Below are 18,153 nucleotides of genomic sequence, written 5' to 3'. Positions count from 1 at the left end.
CTGAGGACATACAGCAGATGGAGATACCAGGGTCCCCATCCCCCACCCTCGGGCCCCCGTCTATGACAGATAGACATGCACTTTTCTGGTGGAGGAGCTCTGCAGATCTTTTTATAAATAGACCCCATAGAATGAGACTTGTTCAGCTCTTCATACAGGGTGAGGAATGTGGATGTCCTCAGTGTTGTGTTAGAGATGAATGATGTCTGAACAAGTTAGACAGGTGGAGGTGCGTTATGTTCCTAGGAATACCCCTCCCCCTCCCTTTCCTGGAATCTGGAAGGGAATTATATGAGATGAGACGGAATAACCTATTTTTCTCACTTCTGGTCTTTTATAGGATAAGAAGAAGTTGGACGCGGCCAGTGCCGTGTTTCCAGGTTTTCTCTTCCATAATCTTCTGTGATCGGACTCTTCACCTTTCTAGGAATAGGTTCAGGTCTCTTCATTGTTGGGAAGTACAAACAATCTGATTGGAGGATGAATGGGCAGATCTAACAAGGTGAGACCCCACCAATCATTCTTCTGACAGCTCTGAACAAAGCCGAGTTCCATATTCTGAGAGCCGGGAGGGAATGGGAACTCCGCTCACAGCACTCTAATTCCAAATACACCCAAAGTCTGTATATTGTGTACTCTCCATATATATGGGTGGCACAGTAGTTGGCACTCTCATCTAGAAGTAAAAAGGGTCGTTGGTTCAAATCCCAAACAGGACACTACCTGCCTGGAGTTTGCATGTTCTCCCTGTGCCTGCGTGGGTTTCCTCCCACACTCCAAAGACATGCAGGTAGGTTAATTGGCTTCTGTCCAAAATTGGCCCTAGTATATGAATAGGGACCTTGGATTGTGTCTCCTTGAGGGTAGGGACCGATATGAGTGTGCAATGTACAGGGATAGGGACAATTGTAGACACTCACTCAGGTTGAACTGGATGGGCTGGTGTCTTTATTCAACCTTACTAACTATGTAGCTATATATAGTTTATACATGGATGGTGTATAGAGAGGAGGAGAGTCTGTATATTGTATACTCTCCATTAGGGATGAGCCGAACACCCCCCGGTTTGGTTCGCACCAGACCCTGCGAACGGACAGAAAATTTGTACAAACTTTAGAACCCCATTGAAGTCTATGGGACTCGAATGTTCAAAATCAAAAGTGCTAATTTTAAAGGCTAATATGCAAGTTACTGTCCTAAAAAGGGTTTGGGTACCTGGGTCCTGCCCCAGGAGTCATGTACCATGCAAAAAAAAGTTTTAAAAACTACCAATTTTTTCAGGAGAACTGATTTTTAATGACGCTTAATGTGAAAAACAGTGAAATATTCCTTTAAATATCGTGCCTGGGGGTGTCTATAGTATGCCTGTGAAGTGCCACGTGTTTCCCGTGTTTAGAACAGTCCCTGCACAAAATGACATTTAATGGGAAAAAAAGTAATTTCAAACTGCTTGCGGTTTTAATGTTATATCTGGTTCCGGCAATATGGATGAAAAGCATTGAGAAAAAAAAATGGCATTTGGGTCTTGTATGGATATTAAGGGGAACACCATACCCATATAAAAAAAAAAGGAAATGCGTGTGGCCCCCAGGCCCTATATACTCAGAACAGCAGTATACAGGTGGTGCAAACAAGACAGGGACTGTGTAGATTTGTTGTGTTAAGTTGAATCTGTTTGTAATTTTGAACTGGTACATTTTTAAAGTGTAGCTCCAGTTGAAAAAACAATTTTTAAGCTTTTTGGAAAACATAGGGAAGGGTTATCACCCCTGTATAATTTGTTTTGCCGTCCGTCTTTTTTCATATCACTTCCTGTTGTTTCCTTCCGTTTGCAAGTAGGAGACTTTGTAGGTTGGATGTTTGAAAGTAGGGGCCTGCCCTATATGCTCTGCAGAACTGGCGGAACAAGGTGTTGGTTTTGCCACAACATTGTAAGCCCTGAAAGTGACTCTTGGTGGGTGCTGGAGAGCCCTGCTGTGAACGATTATATCAAGAATTGTAATTACATGCCATTGTTGAACAGTGGTAGAAAAATTGGGCATGTGGTGGTTGTGGTGGTTGGGCTGGTTCCACAACACTCTAATGCCGCGTACACACGAGAGGACTTATGTCCGACAGACTTCCAAAGGAGTTCCGCCGGAGTTCTGACAGACTTTTCGGCCGAACGGACTTGGACACACACGATCACACTAAACTCCAACGGATTCGAACGTGATGACGTACGACCGGACTCGAATAAGGAAGTTCATAGCCAGTAGCCAATAGCTGCCCTAGCGTCGGTTTTAGTCCGTCGGAATAGCACACACACGAGCGGATTTTTCGAAGGGACCGGGTCCGGCGGAGTTCCGTCGGGAAAATTTGAAGCATGCTTCATTTCTAAAGTCCGTCAGACTTTGGCGAGTCAAAAGTCCGTTGCAGCCCACACACGATCGGATAGTCTGACGGACTCGGTCCTTCGGACTTTGGATGTTGAAAAGTCCGCTCGTGTGTACGCGGCATAACACCTCACAGTTACTCTGGGTGGGCACAGGAACGGGCCCTCCTGTGAAATATTATAACAAGAATTGTAATTACATGTCCCTGTTAAACAGGGGCTGAAAAATTGGGCCTTAGCCACTGGTGGCGGTGCCCAGAACCAACAATGTTCTTCCAAGCTATCAGCAGGATCATTGAGGAGGAAGAGGATAGTCAGTCAACATAACAGGATAGTCACTCATCATCCGCATAGGCCAGTGATGGCGAACCTTGGCACCCCAGATGTTTTGGAACTACATTTCCCATGATGCTCATGCACTCTGCAGTGTAGTTAAGCATCATGGGAAATGTAGTTCCAAAACATCTGGGGTGCCAAGGTTCGCCATCACTGGCAAAGGCAGTCTTGAAGGGTTGTGACTAGGGATGAGATGAACACCCCCCTGTTCGGTTCGCACCAGAACCTGCGAACAGACCTAAACTTCGTGTGAACTTTAGAACCCTATTAAAGTCTATGGGACTCGAATGATCACAATCTAAAGTGCTAATTTTAAAGGCTAATTTGCAAGTTACTGTCCTAAAAAGTGTTTGGGGACCCGGGTCCTGCCCCAGGGGACATGGATCAATGCAAAAAACGTTTTAAAAACGGCCGTTTTTTCAGGAGCAGTGATTTTAATAATGATTAAAGTGCAACAATAAAAGTGTAATATTCCTTTAAATTTCGTACCTGTGGGGTGTCTATAGTATGCATGTGAAGGGGGCGCATGTTTCCCGTGCTTAGAACTGTCCCTGCACAAAGTGTCGTTTCTGCAGGAAAAAAAGTATTTTAAAATCACTTGCGGCTATATTGTCAGCTCCCGTAATACAGAGAACACTCAATGAGTGTTCTCTGTATTAGCCGACAATTCATTCATTCATTGATATAAATAAAAAAATAAAAAATAAAAAAGCGTGGAGGTTCCCCTAAATTCAATTACCAGGCCCTTCAGGTCTGCTATGGATATTAAGGGGAACCCCGCATCAAATAAAAAAAAAATTGACGTGGGGTCCCCCTAAAAATCCATACCAGACCCTTTATCCGAGCACGCAACCTGGCAGGCCGCAGGAAAAGAGGAGGGACGAGAGAGAGGCCCCCCTCCCTCCTGAACCGTACCAGGCCACATGCCCTCAACATTGGAAGGATGCTTTGGGGGTCTGTGACCCCTCAAAGCACCATGTCCCCATGTTGATGGGGACAAGGGCCTCATCCCCACAACCGTGAGCGGTGGTTGTGGGGGTCTGCGGGCGGGGGGCTTATCAGAATCTGGAAGCCCCCTTTAACAAGGGGACCCCCAGATCCCGGCCCACCCTGTTTGAAATGGTAAGGGGGTACAAAAGTACCCCTACCATTTCACAAAGAAAGTGTAAAAATGGTTAAATAAGACAAACACACTTTTGAAAAATTCCTTTATTAAAAATAAAAAAATAAAAAAAAGATTCCAGCGGTGCTAATCCACTCTTACTATCCAGCGACGGATCTCCGGGGTCCAGCGATGGATGATCATATCCAGTGACGGGGGATCTCTCAGTCCAGCGCTGTCCATACATCCGTCTTCTGTCTCCACTGCAGGGATCCCAGCGCTGACGTTTATAATACACCGACTGTAACTGCTGCAGCTGCCTGTGGTATAGGACTAGAACAACACCAGCAATTGGGATAGCTTCAGGTGTACACAATACACTGACTGTAATTGCACTAGGTTCAAAAGAAATGTAGACACTGTCTATCTGTCTCTGAGCAGCCTACAACACACTACACAAGGCCGCTGTGTAGGTGGCCTTATATAGTGTGGGGTGTGTACTAAACCCCAAGCTATAATTGGCCACAGGCATCCTCATTAGTGATGGACGAACTTCTGATGGGATGTTTCGCAAATGCGAACAGAGAAGGAGTTGCGGGTACACGGGAGTTGCGGGTACGCCGATAGTTCGCGAACTGTAACGGTCACGGCGGGCCCCATTGACTTCAATGGGAGGCAAACTTTACAAACCTACAGGTCATATTTGCACAAAATATATACTAGCCACACATAGTCCCACCACATGGTCAATGACATAACACATGTGTGAAGTGAATCTGGGATTGACAACTACAAGCATTCTTTTTTTAATATGTGAAATTCTGACAATTCAGGACTGTCGAGCGCATGAAGGCAATGGAGGAAAGGGAAGGTCAGGGTAGGCAAAGAAGAGGGTGCAGGAGATGATCACCAGCACCGTGATATAGAGCACTGACACCTGCACCGTGATAGAGGGATCTGACACCAGCACCGTGACATAAAGCACTGACACCAGTACCGTAAGCAGCCCCAGGAGGAAGTCAGCATAGCACAGGGATGGTGGGAGCCCCTCATAATGAGCATAGCACAGGGATGGTGGGAGCCCCTCATAATATGCACAGCAGAGGTACAGCCCCAGGAGGAAGTCAGCATAGCACAGGGATGGTGGGAGCCCCTCATAATAAGCAGCCCCAGGAGGAAGTCAGCATAGCACAGGGATGGTGGGAGCCCCTCATAATATGCACAGCAGAGGTACAGCCCCAGGAGGAAGTCAGCATAGCACAGGGATGGTGGGAGCCCCTCATAATAAGCAGCCCCAGGAGGAAGTCAGCACAGGGATGGTGGGAGCCCCTCATAATAAGCAGCCCCAGGAGGAAGTCAGCACAGGGATGGTGGGAGCCCCTCATAATAAGCAGCCCCAGGAGGAAGTCAGCACAGCACAGGGATGGTGGGAGCCCCTCATAATAAGCAGCCCCAGGAGGAAGTCAGCACAGCACAGGGATGGTGGGAGCCCCTCATAATGAGCAAAGCACAGGGATGGTGGGAGCCCCTCATAATATGCACAGCAGAGGTACAGCCCCAGGAGGAAGTCAGCATAGCACAGGAATGGTGGGAGCCCCTCATAATAAGCAGCCCCAGGAGGAAGTCAGCATAGCACAGGGATGGTGGGAGCCCCTCATAATAAGCAGCCCCAGGAGGAAGTCAGCATAGCACAGGGATGGTGGGAGCCCCTCATAATACGCAGCCCCAGGAGGAAGTTAGCACAGCACAGGGATGGTGGGAGCCCCTCATAATAAGCAGCCCCAGGAGGAAGTCAGCACAGCACAGGGATGGAGGGAGCCCCTCATAATAAGCAGCCCCAGGAGGAGCAGGCGCAAACTGGACCAGCGGTGCATGGCAGACAATCCATCTCTTTTTCTCATCTAATGAAAATTCGTATTTTGGATAGGAAATTCTCCAACGAAATTTCATATTTCGGATAAAAACCAAACTTCCATCAGCATCGACTGTCATATTGAGGTATATTTTTGCCTTTAAATTCATCGTAACAAACGTCGTTCATACAAATTAACGAACCTAACGGAAATTTGTATTTTGTACGAAACGAAACGGAATTTCGGACACGAAATACGAAGTACGAATTAATTTTAATACGAATCGTAATGGAACAGAACAAAATAAATTTATTGACAGCGCCCATGAGCACTGACATCAGCAGCGTGATATACAGCACTGACATCTGCACCGAGATAGAGAGCACTAACAGCAGCACTGATACCAGCAACTTGCTGCTGGGCCCCAAAAATATGACACTGCTCAACCTCTTCAAACAGGAGGGTACGGCATATAGTACGGTGTGCTTTTTTTGTACAAGGAAGTGAGCCAAATAAAGAGAAGGTCTGTGTGCTCGATTAAAAAAATTGTTTATAGACATATACATGGTCTACTGGTCACATGTGTTGAATTCCTCCGAGATCTGTGCCTCATTCATTTTTAGAAATGTGAGGTAGTTAATACTGTCGTGAGCTAGGCGAGTACGCTTATCGGTCACGATCCCCCCTGCTGCGCTTAACATCCTTTCGGATAGGACACTGGACGAGGGGCAAGCCAACAGTTCGATTGCAAATTGGGCAAGCTCTGGCCAGAGGTCAAGCCTGCCCACCCAGTAGTCCAGGGGTTTAACACTCCTCAGAGCGTCCACATCGGCCGTTAACCCAATGTAGTCGGACACCTGACGGTCTAGGTGTTCCCTGATGCTGGATCCGGATGACACCTGTCGATGGGTCGGCTGAAAGAATGACCTCATATCCAAAGTCACCAACACATCTTCAAACCGGCCTCTTCTTGCAGGCGCTGTTGACTTGGTACCCGCAACTCCTTCTCTGGGAGTGGGAATTGCTCCTCTGCCAGCGCACGCAAAAGCAGAATGCAGCATTTCTCGAAGCAAGGCCTGGAAGTGCTCCATTCTGACAGCCCTCTGTGATGGCAGTAACATTTCCACCATTTTGTGTTTGTACCGGGGTCTAAGTACGTTGCCACCCAGTACTGGTCCTTGACCCTTATGCTTTTTATACGGGGTCCCTGTTAAAACACTGGAGCATGAAGGCCCCCATTTGCACTAAACTGGAAGCGGTGTGGTGGCCTGGCTCCTGCTCATCATCCAGGATAATGTCGTCCTCTTCATTCTCCTCTCCCCATCCACGCACAACAACAGGGATCCCAGAAAGGTTTAAAGCATGCTCTTCTTGCTCCTCCCCATCTGCCCCAGCACCATCCTCCTCTGACTCCTTTTCAGACTCCTGTTGACTTGTCTTATATAGAGTAGCCCCCCTTGGGAATTCATATAGCATTGCAACTTCCTCATTTTCCTGCTCCTGCTCCTCCACGGCTTGATCATTGGCACAACGCAATGCACGCTCCATAAAGAAGGCATAAGGTACCATGTCACTGATGGTGCCGTGGCTGCGACTGACCAGTTTGGTAATCTCCTCAAATGCCTGCAGAAGTCTGCATGCGTCACGCATGAGCAGCCAGTGGCGCGGTGAAAAAAAACCCAGCTCTCCAGAACCTGTTCTGCTGCAGAGTTCATACAGGTAGACGTTAACTGCACATTTCTGCTGAAGCAGCCTATCAAGCATATAGAAGGTGGAGTTCCATCGCGTCAGGCAATCACAAATAAGACGTCTGACCGGCAGATTGTGTCGCCGCTGAATGTCAGCAAGGCGAGCCATGGCCGTGTAAGATCTTCTGAAATGGGCCGAGATTTTCCTTGCCTGCCGCAAGATGTCCTGGACCCCAGGGTATTTGACAAGGAATCGCTGCACGACCAAGTTTAAGACGTGTGCCATGCATGGCACGTGCGTTATTTTGCCCTTTTTCAATGCGCTAAGCAGATTGGCACCATTGTCACACACCACTTTACCAACTGTCAAATTGAGCAGTGTTAGCCACTGATCTGCCTGTGAACGCAAAGCTGAAAGGAGTGCCGGGCCAGTGTGGCTCTTGGCTTCCAGGCACAACAGACGCAGCGCGGCATGGCAACGTCTCACCTGGCATGTCGAATAGGTTCTGGGGAGCTTGGGCGGTGCAGCGAAAGAGACGCTAGCAGCGGAAAAGGAGGAGTCAGCCGAGGAGGAGAGGGAGGAGGATGGAGTAGGAGGAGGAGGAGGAGAAGAGCCAGGCCTGCATGAATTCTGTGGCGGTAAAACCAAATCTACACGGGTGCCACGGGTTACATGCTTGACGGCCGTCAGAAGGTTCACCCAGTGGGCAGTAAAAGTGACCTTCCCTGCCCGTGTTTGCTAGACCACGTGTCTGGTCAGATGTATCTTGGCACCGACACTGTGTGCCAGAGATACATTCACTTGCCGCTGAACATGGCCATATAGCTCTGGGATGCCCTTCTCTGAGAAATACTTCCTTCCTGGGACCTTCCATTGTGGTGTTCCAATGGCCACAAATTTTTGAAAGGCCTCTGAGTCCACCAGTTTATATGGCAGTAGTTGGCGGCTATCAGTTCTGACAAGCCAACCGTCAACCGTTGGGCAAGTCCGGCATCATCATTTTTTTACGCTCAAACATTTGGCCCATGGAAGCATGGAAGCTTGCCTTTTTTGCAGAAAAACATGAGCTTGGCGTGATGGAAGGTGGAGTGGAGGACAATTGTGAGGAGAGAGAAGTAGAAGACGAGGCTGGACGGTGAGAGCCTGGAGTGTGGCTTTGTGTGTTCCGTTGCTCCCACTGGGCTCGGTGATGGCAGCTCATGTGCCTTCTTAATGTGGTCCTTCCAAAGGTGAGTGTTGGGCTTACCACGACTAATGAGTTGACTGCAGAGATTGCCAATGGCAACACTATTGTCAGCAGCGGACACGTTAAAAAAAGCACACATTGCGGAGCCATGTTCCGGTGTCCTGGGAGCGCCAGATGTGACCGTACATGGTCGATGACTCGCTCCTGATACATTAGCAGTCTGCTAGAATGATCTACAAGAAAACACATAAATCAGATATGTAGTATTAACATCAAAGAAACATAACAAATATAGCTATGCTTAAATTTTACTTTGGTCAAAACTTTTGATTTCCCTCAACACTGAAGTCTGGTGAAATTCCATTCGCCTAGCTAATTAACTATGTAGATGTACTTTTGGTGCTAGCTTGTAAAAAATCCTCAGAGTGTAATATATGTATATAATATGTTCTATCTTTCTCTATAGATGAATATTTACATCATATTTGTGCACAGCCTATTGCATGAGCAGTGTAAATAAGATGTCTCACTCTTTACCCAGACTGCTGACCAATCTACTCCCAGAACCCCCTTTATAACTTAAAATGAGGAGGCCACACTTTAACCGGTTCCCGCCCGGTGCACGCCGATGTACGTCGGCAGAACAGCATGGGTAGGCATATTGGCATACAGGTACATCCAATCTTTAATGCTGCCCATGGCAGGGCCCCATGAGTCCGGTTGCCGGTCCTGCGGACTCAATCACCGCGGGCATACCCGTGATCGTCTCACGGGGCGGCTTAACTGAGAAATGCCGTTGTAAACAGCATCTCCCCGTTCTGCCTAGCAACTAGTGACTCTGATCTCTGCTCCATGTGATTGGAGCAGAGATCAGTGTTTACTTAATGAAAGCCCAGCTCCCCCCAGTTAGTAACACACCCCTAGGAACACTTAACCCCTACACTGCCACCCACTGGTTAACCCCTTCACTGCCAGTGTCATTTACACAGGAATCACTGCATTTATATAGCACTGATTGCTGTATAAATGACAATGGTCCCAAAAATGTGTCACAAATGTCCGATGTGTCCACCATGTCGCAGTCACAATAAAAATAAAATAAAATAAAAATAAATTGCTGATTGCCGCCATTACTGGTAAAAAAAAAATAAAAAAATAAAAAAAATAATAAAAATGCCATAAAACGATCCCCTATTTTGTAAACGCTATAACTTTTGCGCAAACCAATCAATAATCGCTTATTGCATTTTTTTTTACCAAAAATATGTAGAAGAATACGTATCGGCCTAAACTGAGGGGGAAACATTTTTTTTTTTATATTTTTGGGGGATATTTATTATAACAAAAAGTAAAAAAAAATGCGTTTTTTTCAAAATTGTCGCTCTATTTTTGTTTATAGCGCAAAACATAAAAACCACAGAGGTGATCAAATACCACCAAAAGAAAGCTCTATTTGTGAGGGGAAAAAAAAGGATGCCAATTTTGTTTGGGAGCCACTTTGCATGACAGCGCAATTGTCAGTTAAAGCGACGCAGTGCCGAATTGCAAAAAGTGCTCTGGTCTTTGACCAGCAAAATGGTCCAGGGCTGAAGTGGTTAATTGGAGTATAAACTGGCCACAGCAGCCATTTATTCACAAATATATAACTTAACATTTTATAACCAACAACAAACCCAAACTTCAGTATCTCCCCCCGGTGGTCTTTGAAGGGGCTTCCCCAGTGAATATCCACATCCCACACTGCGGGCCTTTTACCATACTAGGCCGTGATAACCAGCCTGAAGACAACTCTTACCCGCAATGTCACCATACAATTTCAGTTAACCCGCGTTAACTGTACATCAAAAAGGGGGAGCCCATACCACCTCGGAGTCCCCCCATATTTCCATCTCCATGGGTCAGTTACCACCCACAAAGACCACCACAGCTAACAAGGGAGACCCCCTCACCCTTGGGAGCCCCTCCACAATTGCAGCGCTTTCCGGATACCGTCCTCAAAGCCCATGGCCCAAAGGTCAGTGTCCACCTCTTACAGATTGTGAGGGCTTACCTTGGTTGGAGTCCATGGTGCAGAGATGTACGCTCACCCTTGCAAATACACACAGCCCACGGTAACAAAGAGATAATCTACCTGGGGCTGTGAATCTGTGCATGGGGGCTTGACAGGAAAAGCCAAGGGATCGTTGAAGAAAGTCATTGTCCGGGATTCCAGAAGTCAGCATAAATGAAATACAAGCCAGGGTCAGAAGCCTCAGTCTTGGAACACCATAACTTGAAGACAGGAACACAGGGAACCAAGTACCTTTGGTGACAAGAGACAATAAACTGACCAAGCCCTCAGAGTGAGGCAGTGTTTTATACCCAGCTGATTAGGTAACCTGCCACAGCTGATCCAAGAGTGACAGGTACAAACAGAATTGTCCACAGTACTTAATGCAAAACTAGGCATGGCTGGAAAGTAGGCAGAATAGAACTGAGGTGTGGCTCAGAGGCAGAGAAACAGGAGCAAGAATAAACAGTCATAAGTTCCATACCACCTAGAGCCACTTGGGGCACGACCACACCTGGCCGTCTAAAAGACACGGTAGGGACTGTGACAAAGATGCACCCCGTCACCTCTAAGGTACAACCCCACGTCACGCTCCAACTCATGGTGATGCACCACCGGACCAACGTTCCTTAGCACAAACTGACCCACCCACTTGTTGACCTTGATACGAGTTTTGTTCAGCCTGGCTACTGACCGAGCAAAGCGCCATGACGTTCTGGCCACAATGTTGGCCCAGGCAATCACCATATCTGGGAAGTAAGTTCGCAATTGAAGGAAATCAATCTTCACGTTTTGGACTAGTTCCCCAGTGGGACGTCCCCCTAAGTTGTTGCCGCTGACATGAAGAACCAACACATCGGGTGGCCTGCCCAGGCACGCAAAGTGCTGCACCTCGGGCAAAATCCTCTCCCACTCCATTCTGTGCCTGCCCAGCCACCTAACCCGAGCCTCCCGCCGGGTAAGTCCTAACTGTCTACCATTGGGTCTCATGTCCGCCCTCCTAGCCCCCCAAAAGACAAGAGTGGCCCAAAATCCAGATGAGCCCCATCTGGATTCCATCTGAAAGAAATAAAGAAAACCAGGTGGTAACATACTATAACACATCCACACATCATTCACTTACCCGTTCCCCCGGAGCCTAGCTGTAACCCGATTCTCCCCAGTCCTGCACCAGCAGGCTACCCCTCAATCCAGCGCCAAATGAGGACGCACGTAAGTATGAAACCTGCAGCAATCCCAATGACCTATCCTTTTTACAGCTGCCTCATCCAACCCACACTGAGCGGCCTCTGTGGCCGCCCCGATACGATACGGAAGGAGTGAGGCGTACTGCCCATAATCCAAGCCCGAAGCCCGCAAACCCTTCCTTAAAATTGACACAAATTGAAACCTGGACAGGAACATCCTGTCTTCATGAATGAACAACACAGAGCTCCCCTCTGGTCTAACACCCCAAAAACTCCCTCAAACCCCCAACTGGGCACACCGGGGACATGGCTAATGCGAACAAGCTCACCTTCACCCCTTTACCCCCTTGATCTGTCTTGGATCGCCGGAGCAAGATTTCCATGCAATCTCCATGAAATATAAGGTCCTGCACCCCCAAACTGCCTGGCACCCTTTTTTGATGGGCTAACTAGCTCGCTGATCCTAAAAGCGCCAAAAAAGACCAGCAAAAACACTGCCCGGAAAAAGGATGCCTTATAAGGTGAAGAGCAGATTGCCTCCAACCGCTGCAACAGTGCTAACAGGTTGCCAAAGGTAACTGGCCTCCTGGTGTCCCTACTATTCTCCACCCGCTGATAGCCTTTCATGGCCTGGCAGACGCATAAACCCTTCGTAAAATCCGTGACCCCATCGGTTTAAACAGAAACGCCAATCCAGTGAGCTTGCGACTCATCGACGACCGCAATATCCCTCGTTCCAGGTTCCTAGAAACAAAATAAGTGACTAACCACCTTACCTCTGTAGATTCGGACTCCACACCAGCCTGCCTACACAGCTCCCACCATTCCTACCAGACTCTCTCGTACGTCCCCCAAGTGGACACACTCGCCAAGCCTCTGATCCATCGTGCAATGGTTCCAATGTGATCGACCACATCCATTGGGGACACTGGACCCCCTATCACACTGCTGCCAGAGCCAACTCCCGAAATGTGTCCCACTGGAAACAAGATAAGGCATCAGCCAATGTGTTATACACACCCGGGAGGTGCACCACATACAACATGATGTTCAGCTGTAGTCAACGCAGCACCAAGTGCCACAATAGCTGTACAACAGGTTGTGATGATGCTGATATGCGGTTAATGACCCGAACCACTCCCATGTTGTCACAGTTTAGCCTGACCTTGGAATCCCTGAATGACTGCCCAAACCTGCATGGCCAATACCACCGGAAAAAGCTTGAGTAAAACCAATTTTTTGCAAAACCCGGCCTCCTTCCAAGCACTGGGCCAAGGCTCGGTGCTCCATTGACCCCGATAGAAGGCCCCATACACTGTGGACCCAGCGGCATCCCTAAAGAGCTCCAGATCTTGATTGCTCACCAGTCCCGCCATCCACAGTGACCTACAGTTGAAAAAAGTTTCCCAAACCCTCAGGTCCTCCCTATGCTCCCTAGTGATACGGATGAAATGTCTAGGAGCTTTGACCCCCACCATTGCTGCCGACAGCCGTTGGCAAATCACCAGGCCCATGGGAATAATGTGACAGGCGAAATTCAATTTCCCCAGCAAAGGTTGCAGCTGCCACAGCTGTATCTTCTACAGCCCCACAGTTGCCCTAATGTCCCCTTTCAACGTCTTCAACTTTTCCTCCGGAAGTCAACATTCCATGGCCTCCAAATCAATGACGATGCCCAGAAATGATTCCCAAATTACAATGGTTGTGAGATTGAATTCTCCACCTTATGAATTCATTAAATGCTGGTATATAGTCTTAAATTATTTCTCTTTTTCATGCAACAGTCTCTCTATGTGTTATAAATGATGGTGCGCTCAAATCAATGTTCTATGAATTCACTGCTCAAGGTATAGGTGCTCCTTATGCATCTACAATTGCTAGAATATAATATACTTTCCTCACAAGCATACACCAGGTGATGTTAGCTACTGTGCAAAATACACAAAATAATAGTATCAAATATACTGTCAAATATAGTGTGCTAAACTTGCTATAAAAGTGCAAACATACATCTAAAGTGCTTTAGAATGTGCAAATTATGCAAAAAACAATAATGAATATTGTGCCAAGAAAATCACATGTAAAGGGATTGCTTATATAAACTCAAATAAATTACCAATGTAGAACAATATACTTATAAAGTCCTCATTAGTACCTATATAATAAAGTGCAAACTAAATCTGCAAAAATACTGATTCCTGATTATTACACCTATAGTGCAGCACAAGATAGATATACAGATAAATCCTTAGTAATCCCAAGAAAATATATGTGCAAAAAATTAGCTGTGCAAATTGCTTAATTATATCCACAAAAAACTCCTACACAAATTGCTTTAACTAATAAATAAATTGCAAGTGCCTGGAGTATTGTGTGTAATCAATTCATACAATCATAATACCACAGACTGACATATGTAATAATGAACACAAACTCCGTCCATTTCCATGTATGGCTTCAAACACAGTTCTATTGCGATCACACCACGACAGAAAGGGTGCCCCTTTTATCTTCAAAGCACCGTTTCATACACTGTTGCTCACGATCATATTTCTCATTGGCATAGACACTAAACAGAGAAAACTTTCATTGCACAATGGTTAATGCTCCTGCATATCACACACAAGCTGCTTCACTCCCATAACCTGGACCGACAAGAGCGCATTAAAACAATCAGCTGGTTGAAGGCGTTCCCCACACAGTCTTCTCCGCCTGCTGTGTTCACAGAGACACTACACCGAATGATGTCACTGGCTCCATCCGACGCGTTCCGTCACATGTCATGTAACTTTATCAAGGGTAGCCATGTAATCACTCGTGCTGTTTATATAGGTCGCAAACAGCGTGCCGGTTGCCATAGTGACTTTAGTATCTCATTTGAAGCATCATATTGTTCAGCGCTTTACCACATAAAAGTGACTTTTAATAATAACAGACATCAAACTTAAAACACAAGTTAAAAACATTTACACAAAAAGGAGAGTCGCCCTGGGACTTTAAATGAAGTGGTCACAGTTAGCAACTGAGTGACAAGAGTAATAGTAGTATAAATGTTTATTAAAATAATTGTACATACATGAATATTATAACATACTGGCTCAGCCAATGGATTTGCACATAGTAAAAAGAATAAATCAATTTGATACAAACATTATACAATGCAGTATATACCAATGCATGCATCAGATAACCTAACGCGCGTTTCGCAAGATCATTGCTCGCTCATTAGGGGTGTATGCGGATGAAGTGTATCTAAATAGACAAATAGCGGTGTCACAGTGGTAAATGTCAGAACAATGGCAGAATGGGCCAGAGAAAAACGGCCCAATACTTACCAATGAGCGAAACCAGGGTTTCCATCGCTGAACCCCCAAATGGACGGCAGCAGCCAGAGTATGGCACAGGAGCTGAGGGGTTGGAGACGAACACAGGTACCCCCAAGGGGGATGCCAGGTGGCAGACATGGCATGGGTGAAGGTGAATGGTCCTAATTGTCTCAGTGTGTAACTTGATAGATATCAGCTGTAAACATTATTATTATTATTATTATTATTATGCAGGATTTATGTAGCACCAGCAATTTACGCAGTGCTTTACAATATAAAAAAGGAGACAATACAGTTACAATATAATAAAATACAAGAGGATTAAGAGGGCCTTGCTCAGAAGAGCTTACAGTCTAATAGGATTGGGCAGATGGTACAAAAGGTTATAGCTGTCGGAAATGAGCTGATGGAAGTGGTAGGAGATTAGTTGGAGACATGATAGGCTTCCCTAAATAGATGAGTTTTCAGGGATCGCCTGAAGGTAGCAAGAGTAGGGGATAGCCGGACCAGTGGAGATAGCGAGTTCCAGAGGATTGGAGAAGCTCTGGAGCAATCCTGGAGACGAGTGTGGGAGGAGGAGACGAGAGAGCTTGAGAGTAGGAGGTCTTGAGAAGAACGGAGGGGATGATTTGGGTGATATTTGGAGACAAGATTGGTGATGGAGCTCGGGCAGAGTTGTGAATGGCTTTGTGTGTTGTGGTTAGTATTTTGAATTTAATTCGCTGGGGGATTGGGAGCCAGTGTAGGGATTGGAGGAGAGGGTTGGCAGACACTGAGCGGTTGGTAAGGTGGATAAGTCTGGCAGTAGCATTCATGATAGACTGAAGAGGAGATTGCCTATGGAGAGGCAGGCCAATGAGAAGGGAGTTGCAATAGTCAAGGCGAGAGATAACAAGAGAGTGAATGAGGAGCTTGATAGTTTCATAAAAGGAGGTGTAAATAGAGAAGAGAAGGGGTCCAAGAACAGAGCCTTGGGGGACCCCCACAGAAAGAGGCAATGGAGAGAAGGATACAGAGTTGTAGGTGACACTGAAGGAGCGCTGTGATAGATAGGCAGAGAACAGGGAAAGAGCAGAATCTCGGAGGCCAAGGGAATGTAGTTTATTGAGGAGGAGCGGGTGGTCAACAGTATCAAAGGCAGCAGAGAGGTCAAGTAGTAGGAGTATGGAGTACTGGCTGTTGGTTTTAGCAGTTAGTAGATCGTTAGTGAGTTTTAGTAAGGCAGTTTCCGTGGAGTGCTGCGAGTGAAAGCCAGACTGTAAGGGGTCAAGAAGGTTATTTTCACTGAGGTAGGAGCTAAGGCAGTTGTAGACTAGGCGTTCTAGAAGTTTTAGAAGTGAATGGGAGCAATGAGATAGGTCTTAAGTTGTTCAGGTTGGTGGGGTCCAGTGAGGGTTTTTGTAAGTATGGGGGTGACCTGCGCATGTTTTAGAGGGGAGGGGAAGGTGCCACTTGAGAGGGAGAGATTGAAGATGTGAGTGAGGGAGCATAGGATAGAATTAGAGGGTGACCTTAATACAGGGCTCGACAAAACCCAGGCGCCAGGTCGCATTGGCTACTAGAAATAGCGACCTCGCGCCTGGGGCAGCACAGCTGGGGGTATCCTGTCTCTGTGGACCCCCCCAGCGTGATCGCGTCGGGCCGTTCCGCCGGCGGCCGAAAATTTAGGCCGCGGCTTTGAGGCCTTCTGCGGTCCTATGATTCCTTATGGAATCTGGCGCCCTCTTGTGGTCGCTGTTGGTATGACAAACCAGCAATGCTAATTTCCTCTGCAAAGTTTCCTCTGCCTGTTTTATATTACCTGCCTCATCTTCCCTTTATTTAGAACCCCCTAAACATTATATATATTTTTTATTCTAACACCCTAGAGAATAAAATGGTGGTTGTTGCAATACTGTCTGTCACACCGTATTTGTGCAGCGGCCTTACAAGCGCACTTTTGTTGGGAAAAATAATTTAGTTAATAAAAAAATAAGACAACAGTAAAGTTAGCCCAATTATTTTTTATATTGTGAAAGTTAATGTTACGCCGAGTAAATTGATACCCAACATGTCACGCTTCAAAATTGCACCCGCTCATGGAATGGCGACAAACTTTTACCCTTTAAAATCTCCATAGGCGACGTTTAAAAAAATTCTACAGGTTGCACGTTTTGAGTTACAGAGGAGGTCTGGGGCTAGAATTATTGCTCTCGCTCTACCGATCACGGCGCTACCTCCTATGTGTGGTTCGAACACCGATTTTATATGCGAGCAGGACAGGGCGCGTTTAAAAATTATTTTTAACTTTTTTTTTTTTTTTCCACTGTTCTTTTAAAAAAAATGTTGTGTCACTTTTATTCTTATTACAAGGAATGTAAAAATCCCTTGTAATAGAAAAAGCATGACAGGTCCTCTTAAATATGAGATCTGGGGTCAGAGAGACCTCACATCTCATATTTACACTAAAATGCAATTGAAAAAAAAATTGTCATTTGAAAAAAATAAATAAAATGTCCCTCTAAGAGCTATGGGCAATGACTTGGAGACGGGGGGGGGGGGGGGGGGGGCGGCGACGGCGCTGCTATCTTCCCCTCACTCGTCTCCATGTCAGGCCAGGGACAGGTCCGGATCGCCGTCACGGACCTGGCTCCTAACTTTTTAAGCTGGCTCCTAGATTCCAAGCAAATTTGTCAACCCCTGCCTTAATAGTTGTGAGGGAACAGGGTCCAAGGGACAATTGGTTAGGTGAGCCTCTGAGAAGTTTTGCAACCTCTTCAGTAGTAGCCAATTCAAAAGAGGAGAATGTTGAATGTGCTATTAGGCCAGGTATGTTGGGTGGAGAAGATGTACTCACAGTGGGGGTCTCCTCACGAATTGCATAAATCTTGCCTTTTAAGTGATTGGCAATCTCTTGGGCAGTGAGTGAGTTGGTGGGTAGAGGGGGTGGGGGACGAAGCAGAGAGTTAAAAGTTGAGAAGAGCCGACGGGGACTGGATGACAAAGTATTAATAAGAGATACAAAGTAGGCTTGTTTGGCAGCATGGAGGCAGGAATTGTATTTTAGAAGG

At 46.6% G+C, this 18,153-nt stretch overlaps 1 protein-coding gene across 9 annotated transcripts in view; it reads left to right on the top strand.

The window, feature by feature from the left end:
• The first annotated feature begins 359 nt into the window (after positions 1–359).
• LOC143981456 (NACHT, LRR and PYD domains-containing protein 3-like) overlaps positions 360–18,153 on the top strand; it is a 158,704-nt gene continuing 140,910 nt past the window's right edge. For 5 of the 9 annotated variants that reach the window (XM_077479326.1, XM_077479324.1, XM_077479320.1 and 2 more), the window contains exon 1: positions 387–502. The gene's annotated coding sequence lies outside the window, so the exon portion shown is untranslated. Of the gene's footprint in view, positions 503–18,153 lie in introns of all 9 variants that reach the window. The other 4 variants (XM_077479325.1, XM_077479319.1, XM_077479321.1 and 1 more) reach the window with 3 other exon arrangements.

This window comes from Lithobates pipiens, unplaced genomic scaffold, assembly GCF_037356315.1.
Source record: "Lithobates pipiens isolate NorthernLeopardFrog02 unplaced genomic scaffold, aLitPip1_a1.2 Scaffold_157, whole genome shotgun sequence".
Taxonomy (NCBI): domain Eukaryota; kingdom Metazoa; phylum Chordata; class Amphibia; order Anura; family Ranidae; genus Lithobates; species Lithobates pipiens.
This window is presented reverse-complemented; position numbering and strand designations above follow the sequence as displayed.